The sequence below is a fragment of the Myotis lucifugus genome, unplaced genomic scaffold (genome assembly GCF_000147115.1).
Source record: "Myotis lucifugus unplaced genomic scaffold, Myoluc2.0 scaffold_11, whole genome shotgun sequence".
Classification (NCBI taxonomy): Eukaryota; Metazoa; Chordata; class Mammalia; order Chiroptera; family Vespertilionidae; genus Myotis; species Myotis lucifugus.
The window spans coordinates 4,242,436-4,264,796 of record NW_005871059.1 but is presented as its reverse complement, the minus strand read 5'-3'; the positions used below and the strand labels follow the sequence as shown (position 1 = coordinate 4,264,796).

General features: G+C 43.1%; 1 protein-coding gene across 1 annotated transcript in view; it reads left to right on the top strand.

The window, feature by feature from the left end:
- SASH1 (SAM and SH3 domain containing 1) overlaps positions 1-22,361 on the top strand; it is a 290,860-nt gene that overhangs the window by 13,798 nt on the left and 254,701 nt on the right. The window lies entirely within an intron of this gene.

Genomic DNA, 22,361 nt, shown 5'->3' with positions numbered 1-22,361 from the left:
CAAAGGTTCAGGTTCAGAATAAGCAGTCTGCTGAATGGTTTGCCATTAACCTGCTAAATCCAGAAACTACAGCTTGAGCTGGCTTTAAGCCCCGGGCTTTACTGTTCAAATCTTTGAACCAAGTGTGTTGAATCAGATTCAAGACAGAGCCCAGCACGCCCTCATACATTCCCATGAGGCCCCAGGCACCCATGGCTGCATTTAAGTAGACCTTTGAGGGCTCCAGTAGTGGCACTCACTTGTGTAGCACACACCAGATGCCTATCGATCCATTCCCACCCCACCACCCCCTGCTTCCTCACCCTCTGAGCCCTCCATTCCACGTGGCAACAGCCTCTTCTGGGAGACCTTGAGCTCAGAGATGGTGACTGTATCTGGAACTCATGGAATGGGATGATAAAATGATTATCTAAGCCAATCATGGAATGTCACTTCTCTCACCACTTACTGATTTTGGAAGAAGAACAGGACCTAATGTTGGCTGCCCAAGGACTTTGGAGAAACTTTCCTGCCAACAAAAAAATATGCACTGAAGATGGTCTTTCTTCTCCATTGACATGTTGGGTCTGCAACAGCCAGAAATATGGCAGCCATTTTCCCCAGGAAGTACAGAGATGACCTGCTGGATCGTGGAGAGCAAGGGTGCACAGGGTCCTTGATAGCCAGTAAAACAGGCAAATTACCTCAAAACAATTTGGGCACCCTCTTTGTGAAATCATAGTAGGTTAAGCCATTTTGAATTGGGTCTTCTTCCATTAGCAGCTGAAATCATCATTAATTATATAATGATAGTACATTGGGAACTCTTATAGCCTGGAATTTGACTTAAAATTTTTCCCCACCAGAAAGTGAGCATGTTATAGCCTTAGCTCTTTCCTGCTTTGTGTATTAGAAATGTTGTCTTTCCTGACAATTTATTATTTTCCTTCTGGGATGCTTCTCTGCATAAGTCACTACCACATGTCAATTTCTTCATCTTTGACATGGGAATAAAGGACTGGACAAGTTCTTTTTCACAATGACAGAACACAATTGATTATAAAAATAAATTTTAAACAGCAAATAATAAATAACAGTAATAAGATGTAGCCATTTGCTATAATGCTTTTAATTGCATATATAAAATATAGGTTTATTTATATCCTTAAGAATGAGCTTTTTTTTCTGTTGAACATGGAATATTGAACATTTATTTAATGGGCATAATTCTATTTCCATTGTGAAGAAGGTGCAAATAATAGCAGCTTTCGCCCCAAAGCAGAAACCCTTTAGGGAGTCTGTCTCCACTAATGCGAGCATTGCTATGCATGCATATTTCCCATTAATACTAATAGAAACTAATGTGACTGTATGAATCACCTGAATTTTGATGCAGTGTGAATCTGGTGTGGGATGATTCAAGATGAACTCACAGAGTACATTTGTCTGGGAGCTATTTCTTAATACGCCTTCATCTCCAGCCAGATTCCTCCCCTGACTGAAATATTAATCAAAGGCTGTTTCTGCTCGCTCCCATCTTGCACGCCCGCCTCTTATCATCAAAAGAGAAATAGGCTCATCTGTGTGACCGCGTACTTCTACCCAGTTGTAATTTAAGATTCTGTTGAAAGAAATAAACAGGAAATGGACAGAACAGAGAAATTAAGAGAAAGTCTCCTTTTCGTGGGGAGCAGTGTGGGATCCGGGCTAAATTAAGTAGACAGGTGTTCTCGAATCCTGCCTGGAAGGTGTGCTGGATCACACTGGCCATAGGTGAGGAATTTACACGTCTTTATTCCCCACTTTGTCCTCCCCGTTGTCAGCTATAGAGCATCTTACCTGCACGCCTCCAGAGCAGCATTTGTTACCGAACTGGCAGTGTACTTACTCTCTGGGAGGCATGCGTGGTATTACCTCTGGGAGAGGTAAAGTGCTTTCCAAACAGTGTGGCTTGCCCGCCCCTCTAAAACAGGCTCTTCCAGCCCCATCAACTCTGCTCCCCTTTGGGCTCTTCCCCCCCTACTACCTAGTTCCTAGTCGCAGTGACCGCTCATGCAGACTGCCTCTTATTTTACTCTTTTATGGGCAAAAAAGAAAAAGTGTACTCTTAATAAAAAGAGATACACACACACACACACACTTGTGCATGCACACACATACTGTATTCCCCCCCCCTCCCCGCGAGCTTCTTTTCAACATGCAACATGGCAAAGATAAGAATCAGATGGAAAGGGAAATGCAGATTATAAGCAAAACCCTACAGAGTCCTTGTGTAATGCTGGACCACATAACTGGGGGTTGTGAAAAAGGAGCGCTGCGAAGGACCTTGGCGTATAGCACAATAGCGTGACATCCAGCAGCCGCAGCTTCTCACAGCTGGCAAAGCCCTGACGTTCCCACATGCCTCTCCCAAGGCTTGGCAAGTGCGGTTAGAGCCCCTTTTACAGAAAAAGGAACTGAGGCTAATTGCAAGCGCTGCAGGAACCGTATCATTGATTCCATAGCAGTAAGTTGGGAGTTATTCGGTGTTTTCTCTCTTCCAAGGGAAATTTGGTTTCATCTCTACTCCATTTGGTTTCTTCTCGAGTCCAAGTAGAATAATTAGATTCGGAGCTGCTTGAATGGGTTTTTTAATCCAAAATGTCTTAATTCCCCAAACCTACGTAAAGCCCTCGGTGAATCTCGAGCAAAACATTTCAGGATTAGTTTGGTCATTGCAATCTGCTTGAACCCAAGGGAGCGCTAGGATTAAATTAAGCTTGAATGAATAATAGTGGAGGATTCATGAAAAAGGTATTGAGTTGCAGTAGATCTTCAAACCTTACTGTAAATTGAGACCTTTAAAAAAAATGAAACACTTTTAATACTAGTTATTAAGAGGAATTGCTCTGTTTACATAATTAAAAGTTCCATTTTATGGAACTCCCATTTGACCCTGTGATCCCACTTCTAGGAATATATCCCAAGAAACCAGAAACACCAATCAGAAAGGATATGTGCACCCATATGTTCATAGCAGCACAATTCACCATAGCTAAGATCTGGAAACAGCCTAAGTGCCCATCAGTAGATGAATGGATTAGAAAACTGTGGTACATCTACACGATGAAATATTATGCTGCTGTAAAAAAGAAGGAACTCTTACCATTTGCAACAGCATGGGTGGAACTGGAGAGCATTATGCTAAGTGAAACAAGCCAGTCAATGAAGGAAAAATACCACATGATCTCACTCATTCATGGATAATAAAGACCATTACAAACTTTTGAACAATAATAGATATAGAGGCAGAGCTGCCTCAAACTGATTGTCAAACTGCAGTGGGAAGATCAGGGAGGGTTGGGGGGCAGGAGGGAGGGAGGTAAGAGATCAACCGAAGGACTTGTATGCATGCATATAAGCATAACTAATGGACATAAGACACTGGGGGGTAAGGGAGGGCAGGGGATTGTCAAGGGCGGGGGGAAAAAATGGACCCATATGTAATACCCTTTGTAATACTTTTAGCAAAAAATAAAAATTTAAAAAAAATAAAAAATAAAAATAAAAAAATAAATAAATAAAAGTTCCATTTTAAAAAGAAAACATTCTTGTTGAGGGGAAGCGCCTGTGGAGTCTAACTCTGGTATCCACATCAGAAGGAGATGCAGTTATTTGGACCATGAAGCTCTGGCTGAGGCATCTGCACCCTAGTGGCCTCTTATCAAATTACAGGTAACATATTTAGAAGGAACTAAAGGTGTGCTACCAACTGCAAAATCAATGCATTCATTCACTCACTTATTCCATCGTTTATTACATACCTACGATGGATTATGAACCCTGTGCTAAGAATAAAAACGAAGAGAAGGCACGGTCCTGCCCTTCAGGGGCCTCCCTGACTAGTAAGGGAAAGCCCAGGCAAGGGCACTGAAGCAGGGGACAGTATATTTATTGGGGTGTTTTTATAGATAACTTCACAAACCCCTAGTTATAGCCCTGGTCAATAGGTAATATTATCTCCATTTTATAGCCGAGGCCCAGAGAATTTAAAGCAACTCACCGAAGCCCACACAGTATGTGAAAGCATGAGGAATCAAACCACCAGGTGTCTGATCTGGCTCTTTGCGCTCCACTAATACTAGGCTGTGTGACCCCCATTTTCCTATGGTATCGTGCGGTGGCCTTCAGCGGGTGCCACCTGCTATTGACAGCTAACGCTGCTGGGAGTTCCGCTGTACTGGATGGAGCCCAATTCCTTCTGTGGGACACTCTGGAATGGGGAAGAGAGGCCGGGAGGGTGCGCCACCCCCAGAGGACCTGCCCAGAGGACGTCATTCGTTCTCAAGCAGTCTGGAAGCAGCTCTCGGGCAGACCTGAGTGCAGCCGAGGAATGTGCCCGCTCCTCTCCAGAGGAAGAGAGTTCTTCTGACCAGTGGACCAACCAGCGTCGCTCGACGTGATTTTGGTAGCGCCTCGAGAATATATGAGGCCGGCAGCCGACCGCCCGTGCAAGAGTGGAGCTGTGGCTCCAGAGATTCCTGGGGATTCGAGTGAGTTTAAGGCAAAGCCGAGAGGAGAGGCGGTTTCCTCCGAGCGCATTAGTAGCAGAAAGGAGCCACTGGGTTCAGCAGAACACGGTTCCAATGAGCATGGAGGTAAGAGAAATGGACCGTGTAGCAGGTTCTGCATGGCGCCAGCGCTGATGCCATGAGTGTATATAGGGATGAGCCAAGGCTGGTGACTCAACAATGACAATAAGATTAGGGCCCCGAGCCCGGCTGGTGTGGCTCAGTGGTTGAGTGTCGACTGATGAACCACGAGATCACAGTTCGATTCTGGTCCGGGCATATGCCCGTTTTGTGGGCTCATTCCCGGGAGAGGGGCGTGCAGAAGGTGGCCGATCAATGATTCTCTCTCATTATTGGTGTTTCCATCACTCTCTCCTTCGCCCTTCTTGTCCAAAATTTATATATATATATATATATATATTAGGACCTTGGAAACTGAAGAAACTAGGATTCAACCAGTGGTTGTTAAGAAAAGACAGGTCTACAATAACTTATTCTCAATTCATGACACTCTGAAAACTGAAAAATTTTGGCAGCAAAGCCTGTACTAAATTGATATAATATTGTCTATAATCTTGATTCATGCCTCTTAATGTGAATATTTATAGTTTTGCTATAGAAATATCCATATAATTGATTATGGGTGATGCTAGTGGCATTAAGTCATATAGAGGATAGGAATATCTTACATTTCTAACAAAAAGAAGCCTGAATTTCAAAACACATCTGCTCCCAAGGGACACTTATTTCTCTATTATCTCATTTAAAAGTCTTGAGAAGACAGTATTATTTTCCTCACTTTATAGATTTAACAAAATGGATAGGGAAGCATTTACTTGACCAAGGTCACAACCCACACATCTAAACCAGGCCCTGTGCTCGTGTCTGTGCCACTCACTGTGCTGATGGGGACTGTGGAGTAGCCAGCTGTGGCTCCCAGGGAGGGGACTCGGGGACATGTCAGCTTCTCCTGGTAAAACCTGCCCCTGACACTGACACCTCCCGTAGTTCTAGTTTTTATTTTAAAAAAGATGAAGAAGCAACTGCTGGGCTAGAGCCTCCTGTCCACGTGAAGTTGTAGGAAGCGTTGAGTTAGAATGAAATAGGATTCTTTTAAATCTAATATCTTTAAGCTGCATCAGAGGACCTCTAGGACAGTAGCTAAACCTTTAAGGGATCAGATTCCTTTGAGAGTCTGATGAAAGCTCTTTTTCTCCCCAGGATATTGCACATACAACTCCACAGAGTAAATCTTCATCCTATTTTGGGGCCCAGGGGCCTATCCATGAACCCCAGATTAAGAACCTTCATTCTCAATTTTTAGGGAATTAGTCTGTTTTCCATGACAAAATTAATAGCAAGGTTCAACTGTAAAGAGTGAAGGTTATTTTAATTAATATAAGTCAATAATTAAGTCAAGATGTAATTGCTATAGAAGACTAGAATTCTCTGACCAGGTGTGTGTGTGTGTGTGTGTGTGTGTGTGTGTGTGTGTGTGTGTTAGGACTGGGCAGGGGGCAGAGGTAATTTTGGCTTCTCAAGAAAATTACCCATACAGGTATTATTAAACCTTTACAGCTCAGTTGACCCCTCTGCTCTTATAATCAACCAAATGTTCAGGCCTGAAAGCAGGGATTTCTTTAGAGGTCACGTTCAGTTCCAGGATCTTGTAATTATCTTCTGTCTGTATGTGCTTGGAGACTTTGATGCTCCTGGGCAGTTCCCTTTTCATCTTCTGCGATACTAACACTTCAATCCACTGCCTAGGCCCAACTATAAAGCAGCTCCAGTTGGCATTGTAACTATACTTTCCCCCCTTGCTCTTTTGATTTACTGGGATTCTAAACCATTATTTTCTGAAACGAAATGTTTCCTAGTCTTTTGTGTCTCTGGTTTGATAATTATGATAACCTACTCCCAAGAGTATAAAACTGGAAATGATGACTAGAAGTGTGCTTATCATTAGCCAGTGCGGACAACAACTCCTTCTTAGAAATTCAGAAAGTTGATAATGGCAGGTTTTGTTTTTTACATGATTACCTTTATGACAGTTCTGTCACTCCACACCAAGTGTAACATATTTGGGCTGGTTTTTCCCTGATGAGAGTATCCGTGGCTCATGACACTTGGCCGAGCTGTATTTCTGATTTGTGCATTTGGTAATTGATAGAAACTGATGCCTCATGAATTTTGATGGGATGTTTTAAAATAGGCATGTTCAGATGACTAAAATATTTGTGTGCCCCTCATTTCCCACATGTTAATAAAGAAGATTAAATGACAAATGTGGTTTAGAAACACTGGATAAGCTCTTAGACTCGAGTTAATCCAACCTGGGTTTGGATCTTGAATCCATCCCTTATCAGCTAATGACTGTCGACAAGTTACTCCATCTCTCTATGCCTCACTGTCTAGAAATGAGCATTAAAAATGGTATTACTCCATGGAGGGTTTTTTTTTAGGATTAATTGAAATAGTGCATGCAAAGCACTTAGCACGAGGTCTAGTTCAATCCATGTTAGCTATCATTAATATTATCTGTCAGGATAATGATGATTTCCCAGCTCTGACCTCCCACCAGAACCCTCTCTGGCATTATTTTATTTGGGCTTAAATAAAACTGAGTTCCAGGATGTTCCAAGATATATATTTGGTATATCTCCCAGCTCTGGGACATCAGAGAATTAGGCATGGATGAGGCAGGGGAAGTGAATCTCATATTACCATAGTGCTTTGCACAAGAGGGAGATTGCAAGACTCCATGACAAATACAAACCGTATTCTGCAAACTGTATGGCAGCCTAATAGAGACTCCATGGGTTTCTACTGAGCTGAGCTGAGTGTCTGAGATAAAGAGAATGATGAGTCGTTCTGCCTGCTTGCACCCTGGTGCCTTGTCCCTCTCTGCCCTGGCCCTGTGGTCATCGTAGTGAAGGGACTCAGACCTGTTCCAGGGAGTCAGGTGGGCCTGCCTCAGTCAGCCCTGGTCCCAGGAGCCCAGAGATGCCAGGCTCATCTGGGATCAGCATGGGGATCACCTGCCAGAGTTGGACTGCAGCCCCCGAGGGTTCTGCCAGCGCTGGGACAAGCTCTCTGTGGGAAATAAAGCTGGCCTGGCCTTATTTTTTTGTCAGCCTTGAATAGCTCAGAACCTAAAACCACCTGTCTTATTCCAGCTGAAGCCCAATAAATGTCTGGAAGAAAATAACCCCATTTGGAAATCAGTAGGAAACTCGGTTGTTAGATTTCCTGGTCCTGCCAAAAGTATCAGATCTTTGATTCTTGGGAAATTAATAACATTTTAAAATGTGTGTCACATGGAGGCAGAGGTTCTAAAAGAGAAAGAGCTTATAAGACTTACTATCTATGCCAGCGGTTCTCAACCTGTGGGTCACGACCCCTGAAAATACATCCTGCATTTCAGATTTACATTACGATTCATAATAGTAGCAAAATTACAGTTATGAAGTAGCAATGGAAATAATTTTATGGTTGGGGGTCACCACAACATGAGGAACTGTATTAAAGGGTCACGGCATTAGGAAGGTTGAGAACCACTGATCTATACTAATAAAAGAGTAATATGCTAATTAGACCAGACATCTTCTGGATGTCCTTCTGGACAAAGCCATGGTGGCAGGAGCGAGGCAGAGGCAGTTAGGGGCAATCAGGCTGGCAGGGGAGGGCAGTTAGGGGGCGATCAGGCCAGCAGGAAGAGTAGGTTAGGGGAGATCAGGCAAGCAGGCAGGCAGGCAAGCGGTTAGGAGCCAGTGGTCCTGGATTGCAAGAGGGATGTCTCACTGCCAGTTTAGGCTCAATCCTGCAGGGGTCCCAAATTGGAGAGGGTGCAGGCTGGGCTGAGGGACCCCCCCCCAACACCCGTGCATGAATTTTGTGCACCGGTCCTCTAGTGTTTAAATAATGGTACATAGACCCTCCAGAACCTGTCTGGGCAAAGCTAATCTATAGGTTCTCACTATCAGATGTGTTTTCTGGAGAGCAGAGAGGATGTCTTTCTTCATGGCCACTAATGAGGAAACTTGCAATAAATTAAAACTTTAAAAATAAGAAACTGTCCCTAGTCAGTATGCTCAGTGATTAGCACATCAGCCCATGGAGCTTCAGTCGTGGGTTCAATTCCCTGTCAAGGTCACATACCTCAGTTGCAGGTTCAATCTCTGGCCCAAATCAGAGTGTGCACAGGGGGCAATCAATCAATGTGTCTCTCTCACATGAATGTTTCTCTCTCTCTCCCTCATCCCCCTCCTCCCTCCCTTCCATTCTCTCTAAGAATCAATGGGAAAATATCCTCAGGTAAGGGTTAAAAATAATAATAAAACAATAAGAAACTTCCCCGAATGGGGTAGCATAGAAAGCAACATTTTCATGACTGTGTGATTACTCATGTTAAATAATAGTCTAGTGTCATTATGTTCCTAGAAGTAAGGTTCAAAGGTAAAACCAGGTAGAATCAATGTGCAGTGCAGGCCTGGACTTTTCCACAGCCCTAAGATTGTGTTATGGTGTTAATGGGCAGAGCAAGCAGAAAATACTTTATTCAAAAACAAAACTTTTTTTCCTGGCAGAACTATAACCAGCAATGCCTTTAAATATGTAGCTGTGCACAGTAATTTTCCAGAATTTGGATAACACGAAGGAATTTTGCAGTGTTACCTTCCCACATCTACTTTGGCCACTTTTTGGCTTTTTTTCCCCCCTACTCCTTTTATATTCTAAAGAAAAGTGCCCAGTTTTCTTGTTTACTTGGCCTTCTGGACTTCCTCGTGCTTGTGCAAATTAGGTTTTTAATATTTATTCCTTTTAGAAACTTTTTATTATCATAAGACTTGTGGCCAGAGGAAAAGAAAACATGAAGTATATTGAATTACTCACAGTGGCCATTGATCCTGTTATTATAATAGCCTGGACAAAAACATAAACAACGGGCTGAAGTCAAGATGTGTGGGCCCAGCTCATGCACCGCCAGGAAGCCCCCTGGCATCTGGGGACATTTATGCGAGGTGACTCTGAAGAGTCTGGGGTGGTGCCCAGCAGTGTACAGGGATAGAAGTTGGGGTACCAGTCCTGAAGGCCAGCCTCTCTCAGCAGCCTTTGACCTCATTTGACCTCTCTGATCTTGTCTCCAACATGAGGATAGTAAGAGCATCCCCCAGAGCACAGAAGAGGAGTTTGGGTAGGGTGGTAGATTAAATCCTGTGCCGTAGAATGGTTACCCCTGGTGCCAGAAACACAGTCCATGCTGCTTATTTTGGGCCACCCAGTCCCACTTAGCACCAAACAGCAACCCAGCAGACTCTGGAGCCATACCGCTCTGCCAGTTATTGGCTGTGTCACCTTGGGCAAGTTACCTAACTTCTCTGTGCCTCAGATTCCTTGTCTGTAACACAGTGATGATGATATTAATAGTAACCTACCCCATAGGACTATTGACTGTGTGTCGGTCATTGACCCAACATGCTTGACTCACCTTATCATTTTGGATGGTCACAGCGGCCTATGAGGTGCTGTTCCTTATCGCTATTTTACAGACAAGAAAACTGAGTGCATTGTCCAAGGTCACATGGCCAGCATGCAGTGGAGCCAGGGTTCAAACACAGGTTGTCCGAAACCAAAGTGTGTGCCTCTCAGCTTTATAGTCAGCCCTCCCCTCCCCGCCCCCGCCCCAGGAAACAGCATGAGCAGGTCCAAAATGCTAAGATGCTTCCAGGGCAGGTGCAGGCCCTCACAGCCCCTGAGGAAATTTGTCAGGAAGGCTGGGCACTTGCAGCCCAGGAAGCCGGTTCCCAGGCCCCAGGCCCCGGAGCACATCAGCAGCCTGATTTGCAAACCAGATTCTGGGCTGAGAGCGGCAGCCCCATCAAGAGGGCAAGGCACACTCTGCTTAAAAGTCAAGCACTTTTAAAAACATCTGCTGGAAATTGTGTGCCGCTGATTGAAATGAAAAACAAACTCGGCTGCCAAGCAACCGTGGAAAGAGGACAGGAGAAAAGATCCAGTGACAAACAACTAGTTAGCACATCACCCACCCCAGATGGTCACAGTAAGAGCCCGCACGAAAAGGAACCTAACAAGGAGAATGACTGAGGTCTCTGCCAAAAGTTAGTTAATGTTCCAATATGTAAAATATAAAACTGATTTTTCTATCAAATGATACAAATCTCTGTGCCGTGGGGTTTGGTAGTGTGATATGAATTCGTCGGTTCTATCACAGCACTGCAGTGCAATGCATCTGACTTTTGCAGCAAAAAGTTCCCTGGCTTTTGTCTTCCCCTCTGGTGTGGCCAGAGGAAGGACCGCTTCCTCCCCTCCCTGCACCCATGTGAGGACAGAAAACACTCATGCTAGCCGTGTTTTGAAAGAAGTTCCGGTCCGGACTTTCTGGGTCACACAGCTGGTAAGAGGCAGAGTTGGGAGTCAAACCCAGGCAGTTTGGAGCCACACCATCCTGTTGTCCCTCTGCTTCCCTGTGATGAATGTTTAACCTTATCTGACCATGACCTGAGTGCCTGCCTGAGGACAGACTTGTTTATCCTTTCCTAAAAGAATCCCACAATTTTCTAATCTAAAACATCCGCCTCCCAACCCAAAGGAACATAACTTAGAACTCACAGCTAGCAGTGCTCAGCCTGACAGTGGATGGGGGTGCTGAAGTGGGGTGGGAGCTTACCCCAAAAGACTTTGAGGGGGAACCCAAGTTCTTATGAGTCATGAGAAGTCAGGCTTAGCAATGTCACAGGAACAGTATTCAAAGCAGACCCATCCACACAGAGTCTCGACTTCCAGAGGGAAAAGAGCTCTATGTAAGGTGTATTAGTCGGCTCTGGCTACTATAACAAAAATGCCAGAGCCCAGGTGGCTAAAGCAACAGAAATTTGTTTCTCACAGTTCTGGAGACTGGGAAGTCCAAGATCAAGGAGCTGGCAGACCCTGGGCTTGTAAACAGCTGTGTTTTCATTGTATCCTCACAAGATAGACAGAGAGAGTTGGGGGCGTGGCAGGCTAGCTCTCTTCCTCTTCTTATTGGACACTAAGCCCATCAAGGGGCCCCAGCCTCATGACCTAGTTATGCACCCCAAAGACCTCATCTTTAAATACTATCACAATAGGGCTTCACATCTATGCCCCTTTGGAAGGGGCGCAAACACTCAGTCCATAGCAGTAGGAATAAAACAGACAACCGCATTTTATCATACAAAACCCTCTTTGGCCCAGTTTCTCCATCTCCCTCACCCCCTACATCTAATGGGTTGTCTCTTCTTGGAAATTACATGAACTCCCTTCTCTCTGCTTTCAGTTCTTGTTACTTCATACCCCAAACTTCTCAGGAAACTAATGCTGCTGATCTGACTCTCTCCCCTTTTCTCACTCACCCTGCACACGAATGCCTAAGAGTTCAGAAATGCCCATTGCCCCTGTGATCAAAGTTTTTTACCCACACATTTGTGTCCCTCTAGGATCTGATCCCTTCTCAGCGGCATGAATTATCTGCTCCAAACAAATTATTCTTTCCCTATTCCCTATGCCTCCCAGTTCTCACCTGTTCCCCTCTCAACCAACACAACCCTTAGATCCAGACGAGAAGGGTCTTTGCACTGCCTCCATCCTTCAGGGGACCTTACTCTGGCCTCACTCTTCCTTCTGGGGTGAAAAATTGGAAGAGCCAAGGGGATGTGCCCACTGTGAGCGCAGGTCCTGCTGTGCAGTCCAGCTCTGGATACCTGAGACCCAGAATTCCCTGCTCCGATGACACAGTGACAGCTTTTCTGGCCTGATAGACTGGGGGAGAGGGGGGAGTGGGCTGAGCTTAGGCTTTCAGGCTGGGGTATTTACACATGTGCAAAGGGGAACCTGGATGGGAAGGGATGGGACATGCCTCATGCCAGGAGCCAGGGGCTGTCTCTCCCATACCACTGCCAAGTTCCAGAGCCTGGTGATTACAAACTATACTTGTCAAGGTAAAAGGATAGAGCATATTTTATTTAACAGTTTGTTAGCTTGATTTATAACTTTAAAATAGATAGAAGACATTTTATTTAATGGTCTGTTAGTTTGACTTATGACTATAAAATATTAAATCATGAGGTATGTGGGTTCCATTTGTATTCCTGCCCCAGGATCCAAAAATGTTAGTGGGCTCACCTTCCCTCTACCAGTTCAAATTACACCACCTTTTAAGTGACAGGTCAGTTCTCACCTTTACCATAAAGCCTCCTCTGCCCACCCGCCTACAATGTAATTTTCCCTTTTCTTCCTTCATTCACAACCAGGCTTAGGCGCGATTGGGTGCCAGGCACAATGCTGGGAACTAAAAATGCAGATATGAAGAAATAATCCCTTTCCCCCAAAGAGTTTACACAGTAGAAAAAGTCAGAGAAGTAAACGCCTATCGTGTGCAATCCATCATCACTTTCTATTGGCATCACATCCAAGTTATGTCCTGCATATGACACGTTCTGTAAGTTCCTCTGCTAAAGGCCCAGTTCAAGGCACCATGACTTTGATTCTGTACTATGCCTCTGCTCTTGACCTACTTATGATCCGTTTCCCACCAGCTGCCCAAGAACCTTTTGCTCTGCTTAACCGCTCCCCCAGTGGCTCTCCACTGCACTTAAAATAAAATCCAAACCCAGACCCTGGTCCCCATGGGCCTCTCCAGCCAATGGCCTGGATCTCTTTCTCTCATCTACTTCAGTGACTTCTCAAGCCTGTCTGGGCTTCTTTCCACCTCTCAGACATCTTGTTTCAATCTCGGGGGCCTTTGAACCTGCTCTTCCCTCTATCAGAAACCTTCTTCCCCTAGATCTTCACATGGCCTCTTTCTCTTCATTGCTCTTTGTTCAGTTATTCTTCCCAGACAGTCCTACCTCAACTTTCCTCACAAAAGCACCTCTAAATCCTTACTATCCCATTATTCTATCTTAGTTTCTTAATTTGTTTACATGTTTACTGTCTATTTCTCCATCAAGAATTTAATTGCATTAAAACAAAGACAAAATGTTTTGTCCATAAGTGTCTCTCTGGTGCACACAACACTGCCAGGCATATATAGTTGTCATTTGTCCATTTTTGTTGAATGAATGAATGACTGCAATAGAGTGTACTATGAAAGTAGAAGCTATAGGAGGAACCTAATTTTACATGGGAGGAAGCGTGGTTTTGACTACAGTTTGGACTTGGGGAGGGGGGAGGTGTGAAATATGACATAGACAGGGGTGACAATAATTTGGTCATGTTAAGGAGTTTAAACTCTAATCTGAAGCCAGGAGAAGCCATTGAAGAGTTGAGTGGAACTATATTATCAGATTTGGAGCAGTTTGGAAGAAGGGACTAGAGAAGGCTAGGCTGGGGGCAGGATTTAAGTTAGGATAAAGTTTATCATATAGAAGAAGGAAGGGGATTCCTGTCAGGAAACTATGAAGTAAACAGAGTTTTAGTCAGCAAATCTGCACTGGAGACTTCCTGAATGTGAAGTCAAGGTGAAAAATAGGTTGAGGACAACCTCATGGAGGAATGAAGGAGGTAGAGCTGTCTCTGGTGGCTGTTTGGTTTCAGATTTGATGTGACCTTTCTCAACCCGAATTCCTGGAGAGAATCAAGCTCCAATGGCCAAAGGCATCTACCATATGTAGTGAACTAACTTCCCTCCTAAGCACCTGGAATGGTTCTAGATATGTGCCATATTGGTGGTAGAATTGAGAACACAGTCACTCAGATTTCCAGTGTTGTGTAGTCAGATGAGATCTACCATTGAGAGTTGGGTAGATGATGGGATACAGAGGTAAAAGCATATTTGGAGGAAAGATAATCAGTTCAGCTTTAATCACACAGAATCTGTTGCGATGAGTGAGGAGTGAGCTATGGAAAAGAGAGAGGAGAGAGATCAACATACAGGAGTTAGTGGACACCAAGGGTATAAAGGAGGGTGCCCAGAAAAAGGGAGCAAAGGAAAGATCCAGGGAGAGCCCTAGGAAACCCCATTACTTAAGGCTTACTTTAAAGCAGTGGTTCTCAACCTTCCTAATGCCGCGACCCTTTAATACAGTTCTTCATGTTGTGGTGACCCCCAACCATAAAATTGTTTTCATTGCTACTTCATAACTGTAATGTTGCTACTGTTATGAATCGTAATGTAAATATCTGATATGCAGGATGTATTTTCATTGTTACAAATTGAACATAAAGCATAGTGATTAATCACAAAAACAATATGTAATTATATGTGTTTTCCGATGGTCTTAGGCGACCCCTGTGAAAGGATCGTTCGACCCCCAAAGGGGTCACAACCCACAGGTTGAGAATCACTGCTTTAAAGCTTCAGATTAAAGACTTGGAAGAATCTAGAGATCCCAGGAGAAAGAACTCAAAGGAAAAGACAGACATTTGTAGAGAAATAGAATAGGATGGTGCCTGGTAAGCCAAAGGAGTTTCAAGAAGAAAGGGGTAGTCAATGGTGGTATCTGTAACAATGGTGAAATAGGAAATGTACTAAAACATACTAGTACATGTGAATTTGATAATATGGAGGTCTTCATCTAATTCTGGAAAAGGCACCCAATAATTCTCATTTTGAAGTCAAGTGTACTTATTATAACTCTAATTATTATCATTACTACTAGTTGTAGTAGTGGTCATAGTAGTTTCAGTGTTTGGATGGGGAAAGCAGGAGTGAATTATCTTCATGATCTAGAAGTAATTTTTCAGAGTCTTTGAAAGTATAGTTACAAGATAGATTATAATGATCCTTCACTAATCAAAGCTACAGCAATCCATTCTATGAGCTAGCTTCTTAAAAATAGCCAATAGATTCTACACCCAATACACGCTTTCTGTGTAATTCACCTTTAAAACAAAATCCATCTTTTATTTTCCCCCCAGTGATGTGAACTTAATTTATTCTCATTTATTAAAGCTATTTTCTGGGATTTGAAAATGCTTTCAAAATGTTCATTCCATTTTTACATTTGCAATCCATTTTATTCAGCACGCCTTACTGCAGATTGAATTGCTTGCTAACTTTGAAAGAGATCAATAAATAGCAGCAAAACTACAGGAGGTCATTTAATTTTTTTTTTATTAACAGACCCAATAAATCTGAGCCTATTTTCTTCAAATCAATCAGCTGGAAATAAAAAATTGCTTTGGGGCAATTTATGAGGTTAAATCTAAAAAGAAAATTTTACTTTCGCTTATAGTGGGTATTAACATGACAAAGCTTCAACAGAGCTTGCTGAGTTCTGAATTGATGCCGCCCATTTGCACAAATACCTTTTGCGTAGCTGATACCAGTGAGTGAATAGGCTTGAAACAGAACAGAGGGAAACTAGCAATGCAGTTGGTAGAGAAGAGGTCTCTGTTTTTAAAGATTTTAGGGTACATATAAAAATTCCGATGTTCAGGCAAACATTTTACAAGAACCTTTTATTCTGAAAATGTTTGGGTCTCCTAGAATTTACTGGAGGGAAACTAACCTCTAAAACTGGTTTTATTTGAGTTCATCTAGACATGGGGTGATACTGCTTTGGCTACAACCAGGAGCATAACTTTCCCTTTGGCAAGCTGTGGGGAGCCGTGAATGGTGATTAATTGGCTAATTAGAATTTCAAAGGGCAGTGATAACAGTGGTGAACAGAAGGAAGGAACAGAAGTTCAAATCCATTAAAACACTTTGCAATGACTGAGGTTTTCCCTCCATCTCTTTCTGTTCTATAAGCTTCCACCAGCTGTCTCTATGCCTATCCCTTCCTCTCCCTAGGCTTCCTTATTTTATTATTCCCTTTCTCTGGCCTTTCTTTATATCTTTACCACCCAAAAACTGAAACTGAAAAATAGGACTCTTTTCCTTCATAAAGGTTTATTTTCCTTCACCTTAAATTTGAAAGCAAGTTGAGCTTTTTTTTTTTTCACCCAACCTATGATTGCTCTAATTAGCATGGAGCACCTAGATTTATACCAAATAGATTTCCAGACTAAGGGGACCCTTAGGTAGCTTAGGAATAGTGAATTTGTGCAGATAAATCAACAATTAGACTTTTTTCCCAGACACAATCAATATCACTGTCTTTAATAGCCTAGCAACAGGAAACTATTTCACAACCATCTAAAACCGCCTAAATTAAAAACCAGGAACCAGGCAAGTGAATCAAGCTGTTCCCTAGGCAGGGAACGTGCCAGCACAGAGCCCGGTGTGCCTTGTCTCAGTTCAGGCTCCTCAACTGGAAAGGAAAAGGACACCAAGGGCTCTTGACGCTGTGTTGCTTCAACTGGTTCCTGAGATCTTGAACCAACTGGAGCTGCACTGGCCTCTGACTTCTTCAAAGATTCACAACTGCCTTGTGAGTTAGTGCCCACAGCACTGCGATTATGACCGTATACACGATAATACATCATCCCCACACAGGAAGTGGTGGCTAAATATATAAAATCATATTTGCTCCCATTCCTAATAGAGTTGATTATTGCAGGCAAAGGGTTGTGCATTTCAGGTTTCTCCTCCCTACTTCCCCTTCAATGACATTCACTCTTTAAATGTGTTTACTAAGCAAATCCTGGGAATGAAAACTTCTCTCATGATTAGATCACAAGGCTGGGGACTTCTATTTCTAATTTTGTCTCAGTTCCACTTAACTGACCCTGTGTTCCTCCTTTCCTTATCCATACTCATCTCCTTAGTAGTAAAGATACTAACCCTTTGCATGAAAACTGATTCCCAGACGAAAGGTCACTAAATTTTGTTCAATGTTTTCATCTTCATCCTCAAACTTAGAAGTGTTCTGAGCGTGGTTAGGCAAGATGATCCTGAGAACTCCCTAAGAAGGCCCAAGAATTGAAAATGTCTCTGGAGTGGTGGCTGTAGCACGGTGGTTGTAGCATGAGGGAGCCAGGCTGACCGGATTTGAATGCTAATTTCGCTGACATCTGAGATTAGCTGTCTCAGTTTCCCCAACTGTGACATGGGGGCATAACAGTGACCCTCTTAGGACTGTAATTAGTATTGCACAAGTTAATATTTATAAAGCTCCTAGAACAGTGCTTTCCATGTCAAACTGCTGTGTACATTTTAAAAATTAGCATTTCTGATTATGCTGGGAAAAGGCCCCTTTGTCTGAAAAGATGCAGTCCTGGTCTTTCTGACTCATAAGCAAGAGCTCAGTTCAAACAAAGGGGCTTCAGCTGATGGAGGAAGGAGTGACCATATGCTAGAGGCCATAAGAATCCCTCAACTCCTGGATTATGCTTCTCTACTTAATAAAAAATGTTTGCGCATGTAACACAGCTTAAATTTGATATCTAATATTGTACTAAAACTTTGTTTGTTTTTGTTATCAGGATGTAGAAAATATGCAATGAGATAGGATGAGGATTGACTGTCATTGCAAAAAATATCTCATGCCTTGATTTGAAAAAATAGATTATAGCTACCCTATGGAATAAAGCACAGCAAATTTGAAAAAGAAATTGCATACAATGTTGATGTGTGGATTTATCAAATAATCACTAAATATTTTTGGGAGACCCACAAAAACATTCCAGTTGCATTTAAAACAAAATGGTAACTTATGCTTTGATAACCTATGCTGCTTTGGCTGTTTGAAATTGAGAGCATCCGTCCCTGCATAATCTAAAATATCACCTTATCAGCACCAAGGCCTCAGGGAATTATATAGAGGACAGGGAAAGATACTAAGTCTTATATGTTTGAATTGCCTTAACAAATAAGTAAAAGAGGCTTCCCCAAACCATTATTTCTACGTACACCTTTGCTGAGCTCTACTAAAAATTTTACACCAATGGGCAATGTCCTATAGTCAGAGAGTAAGAGTTAGGACAGTTAACAGGTATGCTTTTATTTGTTCTAAACTGATAGGAACAATTTCACTATTTTTTTTTTCTAAATAAGAATGAATGAAGCTCCCTCTCAAGTAAATCATCTTTGGGAGAAAATTATTTATATATAATTACTAGAGGCCCAGTGCATGATATTCTTACACAGTGCGGTCCCTAGGCCTGGCTGGCGATTGAAGCAAAAGCGTCTGGCATGGAAGGGCAGGATTCAGCTGACCTCTGGGCCCTAGGCAGCACCTAGGCCCCCGGGCTCCTGAGCATACCCCTCCGCCTGAGTCATGGCCCCCGAGTCCCCAAGCAGAGATACGGTGAGCGCAGCCGGACTCCACAGGCTGGGGCGCAACATGGGCCTCTGGGCCACCCAGCAGCACTGCACGGAAGCCGGGCGGGCATCGTGCTCTCTCCCAGCCGGCCTTGTAGACCGGCTACTGTGCAAACCCATGGGGAGCCTGACCAGCCCCGTGGTCCGAGCGGCTGAGGTCCTGAAAGAGACTGCGTGGGTGCAGGGTGGACTCCTCGCTGGCCCTGGCATCCAGGGGGAGGGTATCAGGGGGAGTGAGATGACACCCTGCATTCCCACCTCACTTCCGTCCCCATCATCCCTGTCCCCAGGTAGCCAGCAAGAGGCTGCAGCCCCCCACCTGGGTGCCACAGGAGGTTGGTCACCGCCACCCACTCCCAGTTCCTCATCCCAGCCCGGGGCCCAGCCCGGGGCCAGCCCAATGGGACAATCAGGGCCTGCTGGCTGCTGGTCACTGTCTGCAGGGCGATCGGCAGGGCAGTCGGGCCCCCACTCACACCAGCCTTAGCCTGGTGCTGCCTGCTCACCTGCTCCACCATCCTGCCACAGTCCCACTCCCTTTGGGCCCACAGCACCTCCACTGCCTCCCACTGCCAGCACTGCTTCACCAATGCCCGTCATGTTCCTCACTACCCGCTGGTGGTCAGCGCACATCATAGCGAGCAGTCAAACTCCCTAATGACCATCTGAGGGGACAATTTGCATATTAGGCTTTTATTATATAGGATGATATGCACTCATACTGAGGATACCAAAACTGATTCCTTTTTAAAAGCTGGGCATATGTAGAGATGACCCATAGTGCCTCCACAGCTTCCCTCTTCCTCCCAGAGAGATGGAAGGAGGAGGGATGCTCTTTGTCCCCTCAAGGACCACTGAGCATTGGTCATTAGGGAAACAGACCAGGAGAAATAATATGGTATTATGGTGGACTGTTATAATTGGTAAGACAGATAGAACAAACAGAAAGGTGGGCGCAGCAAGAAAGAAGACCTGTGATTATTTTATGCATGAGTGGCTGTTTTTAACACTATTCCATCTACTGCCTCCATACCCCATGCCTCAGATACTACTAACTATGCTTCAAGCCGTAGTATATCAAAGGTTATGGATGAAGCCACATTTACAGAAGAAACCTGATGAAGTCTATATATTTAGATTTTTCATAAGTACAATTCCTTACCACTTGTCCTTTAAAAATAAAGGTTGAATTGCTAAGTAATAACCCAGTGAGATTGTTACTGCCTTACTGGTCTTTCTCCAAAAAATAACAAATCTTTATAAATATTCAGAAACTTTGACTATATCAAAGTGACCAATAGAACATGGCAAATAAGAAACAGAAAATGTTTGCAAGACAATTGGCATTTCATTTTTAGAGAAAGCTGTTTGCTGACAGCAATGGTTTAGCATTTCTGCTTTCATTTTATTTAAAAGCAGACCCAAATGGAGAAACTGTAGTTCAGAAGAAAAGCCAGTATGAAAAGGAACCCAGTTTCCCCCTCTCATCTCCATACATAATGTATGCTTGTGGGAGAGCTCCCTGGGGGAACAAACAGGCAATTGATTGCAATGACTATTCTCTATTTATTCCAGTGATAAAATGAAAGACAGGACACAACATTAGATTTTTTTATTAAGAACTTAAAGAAAAATTGGTTTATTTGATATCTTACTGCATCTCAAGCAGTAAACAACTTTGTAAGCATTTCTTTTATTTGAGGGTAATACCACTACTTATTGAATTGATTTTTTAATTGTAGTAAATTCAGCTATTTATTTTCAATCTTGAAATTTTCTACTTCTACAGTTGCTTTCGCCTAGGGTAAAAATAAATGTGACAATCATAAATGGAGTGGGGAGGTAATTTATGCCTCCATATACATTTAATCAATCAATCACAATGCTCATTATATATGTGCATTTGTATCTACTTTTATCTGTTAAAATGCTTTAGGCTGCTAGGAACAGAAAAGGCATTCGTTTTCTTACATAACAAGACTCAAAGTGGGGTGCCTCCAGGGTTGGACAGTTCCGTGACTCAACTGTGTCATCAAGAACATAGTTTCTTTGCTTCTTTCTTCTGTGCCTTCTTGGACACGTAGACCGCGTACCTGCGCTGGCTTCTTTAGGATTGCAAGGTGATCATCATAGGTACAGGTGTCTCATCCAAGATATCACCTGATTTCCAGAGGTTAGAGAACACCGTATCTTCTCCCTGTGAAAGGAAACCTTTCCAGACCCTTATCTCAGACCTCAAGTCTTATCAACAAAGACTGTCTAAAGCAGCCCAGTCAAAGTGAGGAGGATTACTCTGACCAGTTTAAAGGATTCAGGTCAACCCCTAACTTCCTCAGGAGGAGTATAAACCCAACAAGATTTTGGACTAGTGAGCAAGAAAGTTTGGGGTGAGATGTGCTCTAAGGTGGGAGCTGGCTATTGAGGAGGCAACAATATTGAATATACATTGATGTAGGGTAGATCTATGAAGTGTGAATTAGTTTGCAAACGTTCATTGTGGTCCTAGGGATTCTAGTCTTTACAATAAGCAACATAGAATTTGGGCACCATGTTGTTTTATTATCTTAAGAATTGTCAGAAAATATTTTATGTTACAAAATTGTTTCTGGTCTCTCTTCTCCACTAGCAGGTAGGTACCTTGAGAGTGGAGACTGTGTTGGTCTTGGTTCACAGCTGTATCTCTGACATCTAGAATAGTCACCAGCACACGGTGGGCAGTCAGGAAATATTTGTTGAATAAATTATTTAAATTACAAGGAAGATACTGTAATCCCTTTCCAGCCATGGTGTACAAATTATGATTTGGAAATTATATGTTTTGATAATGCAAACCAAAAATGTAAAGCGCTCCACATTTCTATAGCCATGTCGTTCAGGTCCACCCTCTGAAATAGGAGAATAGCACCATAGTTACTGTTCATCCTTTCATTAAGATGGTTCTGTGACATGGTACAGAGAGAAGAGGTTTGAGGATAACCTAAAAATGGAAGAACACAGCTACAAAAACATACCTGTTAGCACCACAGCCACATAAAAAGGCAGAGTGGTTACCTACATTGGGCCAAAGCTGTCAGAGACAAAACAGAAAAAATGCAAGTGCAGGAGACATTCAATTTTAGGCTAGTACAGACTGGTTTGAAAACTCTAAGATGATTCATTCTCTAAACTTTTTTTTTTTTTTTTTATGACAAAACTAAACATACCAGTACTCTTTATTTTTTTTTTTTATACAGTATTAATTCTTTTTTTTTTTATTAAATTTTTATTGTTCAGATTACATTTGGTTCCTCTCCCCCCCCCATAACTCCCCTCCTTCCAGTTCCCGCCCCACCCTCCGCCCTCACTCCCCACCCACTGTCCTCATCCATAGGTGCACGATTTTTGTCCAGTCTCTTCCCGAATCTCACATTCCCCTTTCCCCCCCCCCCAAGAATAGTCAGTCCATTCCCTTTCTATTTTCCTGATTCATTATAATCACCAGTTCATTCTGTACATCAGATTATTTATTCACTTGATTCTTAGATTTACTTGTTGATAGATGCTTGTTTGTTGTTCACAATTTGTATCTTTACCTTTTTCTTCTTCCTCTTCTTAAAGGATACCTTTCAGCATTTCGTATAATACTGGTTTAGTGGTGATGAACTCCT